We start from the raw sequence: 5,811 nt of genomic DNA on the forward strand, positions 1-5,811 counted from the left end.
TGAGTCCTCACCGTGAGCTCAGTGAATATTCCCAACAGGTTTCCCTCCAAGCCTTCCCACCTCCCACCTAAACCTGAGCTGCTTCCGGTTCAGGTCCTTGTCCAGACATAGAGGAGAGAGAAGTTGGAGAAAGCAGCACAAAAGCCCGCTGCCATCCTCATGCACACTCTGCTCACAAGAAGCCTCCCAGACAGAGCCATCGTCCCCTATGCTGCTTCCTCAGAAGCCCAGAGGTCCGCCAGCCTTTGTCGAGCTCCCCTCTTCCACCAGGGGATCAAGTGTAGCTTGGCGGTAGAACACCTGCAAGGAAAGAAAAGGAAGCAGCACTGTCATCTTCCCATGGGCATAAACATGTCACCCTGTGAGGTGACAGCACAGAAATTCACTGGGGTGATCACTTCACCACATATGCATATACCAAGGTCCATCTTTAACCTATACACCTTCATTTGGGAGAAGAAGGAGGAGAGGAAGGGCTGCCTCCAGCCTTTGCCTCTCAGGTGGCACAATCAGGCTTGACTGAATCACAAGGGTGATGTTTATTTTCACAAGACGGTTCATAATTCTGTGAATGCCACATTTATTATTGAATTCAGAGATGCATAAGCAGGAGGGGAGAGGAGACTAGGAGCAAGAGCTTGGCTAAGAGCTACAAATGCTGCCCTCAAATGCCCTCAACTGTTGTGTGTACAAAAGAACTTCATCAGTTTGCTTTACTGAATGCATTATTTTTCCACTTGCCACACGAAAACTGAGCCAAAGAAAAATTTAAGAACTGCTCTAAAGCACTGGGCATAGTAGGGTATACATGTGTTTGTATGTGAACCTCCTTAGCAATAAATGACTGTTTCCATACTGTCTCCCTGTTCTTGCTCCTCCAACCATCATGCCTAAAACTTCTCTATTTGTAATTTGTTATTAGAGTCCTGTTGAAGATCATGACCTCATATATGGTGTCCTGACATCCATAGGAGCAGCGCTGTGGTTTGAATGTGGAACATCCCCTGTAGTGGTCTGAATGAGAATGGGGCCCTCAAGGCTTGTGTGTTTGATTACTTGGTTTCCAGCTGGTGGAACTGCTTGGTTAGGATTAAGAGGGGTGGCCTTGTTGGAGGAAGTATGCCACTGGAAGTAGGCTTTGAGGTTTCAAAAGCCTATATAGTTTCCAATTAGGTCTCTCTGTGTCTCTGTCTGCCTCCTGCATGTCTCTCAGGATGTGAGATCTCAGCTACTACTCCAGCACCATGTCTGCCTGCCTCCTGCCATGCCCCACACCATGATGTTCATGGCCTCTAACCCTCTATAAACATGAACCCCAAATTAAATGCTGTCTTCTCTAATTCGCATTAGTCATGGTGTCTTATCACAGAAAGGAAAAATTACTAAAATTTTCTCCAAAGAGATCCATGTATAAATATTGACCCTCCCCTGCCTCCAGAGTAACAATATTGGAAAGTGCTATGGACTTTTAAAGGGACAAGAAAAACAAAGTCCTGTCACAGAGCAATGGGTACGTGATCCCACCCATAACCAAGAAGATATTTGCAATTGAGAGCTTCTGAGAGATGGAAAATCAGTTTTATTCAATTGAGAGTCACTGGGTATTTCAAAAGGACTGGCCTCTTTCTCAGAAGTAGTTGGCCAATGCCAATCAGACCCTATGGGTTTTTGTTTTGTGTGTGTGTGTGTGTGTGTGTGTGTGTGTGTGTGTGTGTGTGTTGAGTTTTGTTTGTTACAAGAGAGAGAAAGAACATGAAGTTAGATGGGTAGGGAGTTGGAGGAGAGCATGCGAGGATTGGGGAATGAGAAGGAATATGATCAAAATATATTGTATGAAATTCTCCAAGAATCAATAAAGATATTCAGGTAAATGAAAGGTAGGGCTTCATGGGAATTCCTTAGGTCACAGAGGTTACCCTAGAACAAGGTCATAGGGTCTCATCTCTCCTGTCTCCCCTGCCCATTCCTCAGCTGAGGGATCACCATCAGATCCCATGTTCAAGCCCTGCAGTGTTGATTGCACCCATCATCTCATGCAGTCCTGCAGTGTGCACTGCCACCTGAAATCTCTTACATCTGATCCCATGTGCCTCTATCCTACCCCCTTTAACCCTCCCCTAAGGTCACCATGCTCCCAATTTACTCAGGAGTTCTAGTCTTTTTCTATTTCCCATGTAGATTAGATCTATGTATGTCTCTCTTAGTATCCTCATTGTTGTCTAAGTTCTCTGGGATTGTGGTTTGTAGGCTGGCTTTCTTTGTTTTATGTTTAAACACCACCTATGAGTGAGTACATGTGATAATTGTCTCTCTGGGTCTGGGTTACCACACTCAAAACAATGTTTTTTTAGCTCCATCCACTTTCCTGTAAAATTCAAGAGGTCGTTATTTTTTCTGCTGTGCAGTACTCCATTGTGTAAATGTACCATATTTTCCTTATCAATACTTCAGTCGAGGGCCATTTACATTGTTTCCAGGTTCTGGCTATGACAAACAGTGACGTGTGTTTATGCTTTTAACCAGAATCATTTTTGGATCCCCTGTGATTCAGAGGCGTGAGTCTACTTCCTTTCCTACAATGTGGATTTCAGTGCAGATTACAAACAATGGGAATGCTAATGTGTCTAAAACATTTCTTTGTGTAAACTCAGAAGATTCTGGTAAGCTCCAGCTTCGAAGAGGTCATCAAATGGACTCCAGAGAATTGCTGTCAATCAAGGCCTATTCCTGGGAGTGGGATCTCCCACAACTTTCCCTGGTCATGGGACCTCATCCCCCTCAACTACCAGGACCTAAGAAAAAATTTCCTCCTAAAACTTCTTAACTTTATTTTCTGCCAACATCCTGAAAGGTTCCCCTCAAACTCTGCATCCTGGGCAGCTTCAGAATGGCTACCCACAAGTGGTCCAGTCTCACAGGTTGCTTCAACTACACCTGCAATTTCCTAGCACCAAACAGTCCCACAGCCTGGACAGTGAGTGAAACAGCCAGCTATCCCGGGACTCTCCCAAGTCCTCCATAGATGCCAAGCCCCCAGACCACAAAGCAGTCTACAAAACATGGTGCCCCACCCATTCCCACCTTACCAGCTACCCCTATTTCCTCATCATTTTATAATAACCAAAAGGGAGGAGCCTTAGCTTTCTGCTGCAGCCCGCCTCTGCAGCTCTGCAGTTACACCATCACCTGTTGCCAGATGCCCTCCACCTTCAGCTGTGCAACCTGAGCAGTCTTTAAAAGTGCCCACCAGAGTCGGGCAGGTGACAGCACACACCTTTAATCCTGGTCCTTGGGAGGCAGGGCCAGGGGGATCTCTATGAGTTCAAGGCCAGCCTGGTCTACAGAGCTAGTTTCAGGATAGGCTCTAGAGATACCCTGTCTCGGAAAACATAAATAAATAAACAAATTAATTAATTAATTAATAAGGGAAAAATGAAATGAAAGTGCCTTCCAGACCCAGCTCGCTCTCCTGCCTCGTGCTCCGCTCTTCCATCTCTTGCTTCCCTTCTTCTGCTTATCTCTTCCCTGCTCTCTGTCTGTCTGTCTGCCTGTGTGTCGTCTGTCTCTCTCGCATCCCCACTCTGACATGACCTTTCACTCTCTCCCTGCCCCCACCAATACACCTCCTGCACTAATTCTGTTGCCCGTGACGTGTCTGTTTAGCCACACACCTTAGCAGGGGCCAAAAAGTACACACTTCGCCTTTCTTTTATTTTAATCATTATACTGGTGGCAGACACACAGGTCAGGCCCTTTATGTAGAACAGAGGAGGACTCTCTTGCTTTGGTGAAAATGCCACCAAGCTCCTCACCATCACTAAGCAAGGGTCTGCGGTCCATGGCTCCAGCCACGCACCCTTTGACAAAAGTCCCGAAGAGTCCCGTGGTGTCACTGCAGAGTACAGGGCTCAGAGACAGGTCGTTCTCATGGTAACAGAAAGAGCCGGACTGAGGCAGCCTCAGGGAAGAGGTGTTCCAGAACACACGACGGGAGCGACAAGGACACAAGGAGCTCACAGCTTGCAGCTCCATTGTTCCAGCTTCTCAGAGCACAGAGGCTTGTGAGCCAACCTGTTCATGGGAAAACAGACAAAATGGGTTGAATAACTGGGACTTCCTTATTAACTTTCTATGTCAAATAATCGGTTCCATTATTTTCATACATGAATATCATTGTACTTTGCTCAATTACCAAACACTTGTGCGCACACACACACACACACACACACACACACACACACACGCTTCTTCCCCTCTTACTGGCAGTGTCTTAGCATAAAGTTACATTTGGCTTCTTCCTCAGGGTCATGTGAAAGGCGCAGACAAGAAATAGACATTCTGAGATACATGGCAAGGGCTTCTAAATGGAATAGGGATCATTAAAATAATAATAACAATAGTTGAGAAAAATCAAGGAAAGTGCAGATCCAGAAAAGATGTGTAATGATTCCAAAGACTTGCTTTAAGGCTAAGAACCGGCCAGGGAAGGGAGACCTGGACATCAGCCTTCCAATAGGGAACGTCTAACCAGGAAAGTTGTCAAAATGGAATGACACAGAAGAGCATTTTAAAAAATGGACCCTTTGAGCTTTGTTTTGTGGAATCTAACCAAGATTAAATGGTCAGGGGATTCAAGCAGAGGAGAGTGCATTGCTCTCAGGAGACAGAAGACACGATTTACCAGTAGTCGATCCCTTTAATGGCCAAGATCTTCTTAGCACACATTTTGTCATCGGTAAGGTGATCATCCAGTAAGTCTAGCAGAGCGCAGGAAGAAACAAGACAGCTAAAAAGTGCAGCTCAGAACGGAGAGGAGTTCCTCTAACCCTTGGGGTCAGGGGTCCCGGTTCTGAGCTGAAGGCTTGGCCTAGTGACTTTCAATATGAAAAGGCCAATCTAGTAATACCCCGCTAGTTAGGGGCTTCCTTCCATTCCCCAGGATGCCTCTGAAATCACCAGCTTTATCAGACCCTGGAAATGCAGACTTCAAGACTCACCAACTGATTACCACTCCATGAACTTTGGGGTGGGGGGATTCTGGGCATGTGGAGATCAGGACCAGAGACCAGTTTCTTACTAAGCATCATCACTTCAAGTCATGCAGTTCTTCGGAGATGTGCTGGGTACCAAACAGGAGATGGCCTCTAAGGAAAGCAGAAGAGCAGGGTAGGTGAAGGAGGTTACTCACTGTCGCAGGAAATGCCGCAGATGTTCTCAGACTCGGGGACCTCGCTACTCTTGCACCAGTGTTTGTTGCTGATCTGGAAGAGTCCGTACTCTGTGCCGCCCTTGTTGTTGACCTTTGCTTGTGTGTCATAGCCACTACTGTGAAATATAACGCAGGTCCCTGAGGGAGAGAGAAGAAAGATGTTTTGCAAAGATTTGCAGTAGCAGCGTAATTGAGGGACCAGATTCCCGGGAGAAAAGAAAGACTTCACAGCCAGTCTCCAAGAGGAGTGAAACACAAAGTATCTTGATCAAGTGAGAACCTTCAGACAAAGGGAGAAAGGAATGACAGGAAAACATCCTGAATAAAAGAGAACAGGAACAGAGGAAGAAAAGCGAGAAGACAAGGAGATGACTGAGTGAAAGCAGAGGAGACAGGAAGCGGGTGGCGCTGAGGAGAAAGAGGCGAGGACCCGGATGAAGCCAAAGGTAGAGTTATGAGTTCACATTCGAGCGCAGAGATGCCTTCGTTGTCGTCCATGTCTTCCACAGCCCGGCCCGGTACACCTCACATTTTGTAAGCTGTGTGACCCGAATGGCAGGGAACAAGATGCACACTAGGACTAAAGGAACAAAACGCATCAT

General features: G+C 46.3%; 1 pseudogene across 1 annotated transcript; it reads right to left on the reverse strand.

Annotated features, from left to right (window-relative positions):
* Positions 1–3,722: 3,722 nt before the first annotated feature.
* On the reverse strand, positions 3,723–5,811 carry LOC148119015 (alpha-lactalbumin-like; annotated as a pseudogene). Its single transcript, XR_015735569.1, has 4 exons — positions 5,674–5,811; positions 5,189–5,347; positions 4,682–4,757; positions 3,723–4,071 (listed from the first exon to the last, which is right to left on the reverse strand). The product of XR_015735569.1 is annotated as an alpha-lactalbumin-like (transcript).

The sequence above is a fragment of the Myodes glareolus genome, chromosome 19 (genome assembly GCF_982192425.1).
Source record: "Myodes glareolus chromosome 19, mMyoGla1.1, whole genome shotgun sequence".
Taxonomy (NCBI): Eukaryota; Metazoa; Chordata; class Mammalia; order Rodentia; family Cricetidae; genus Myodes; species Myodes glareolus.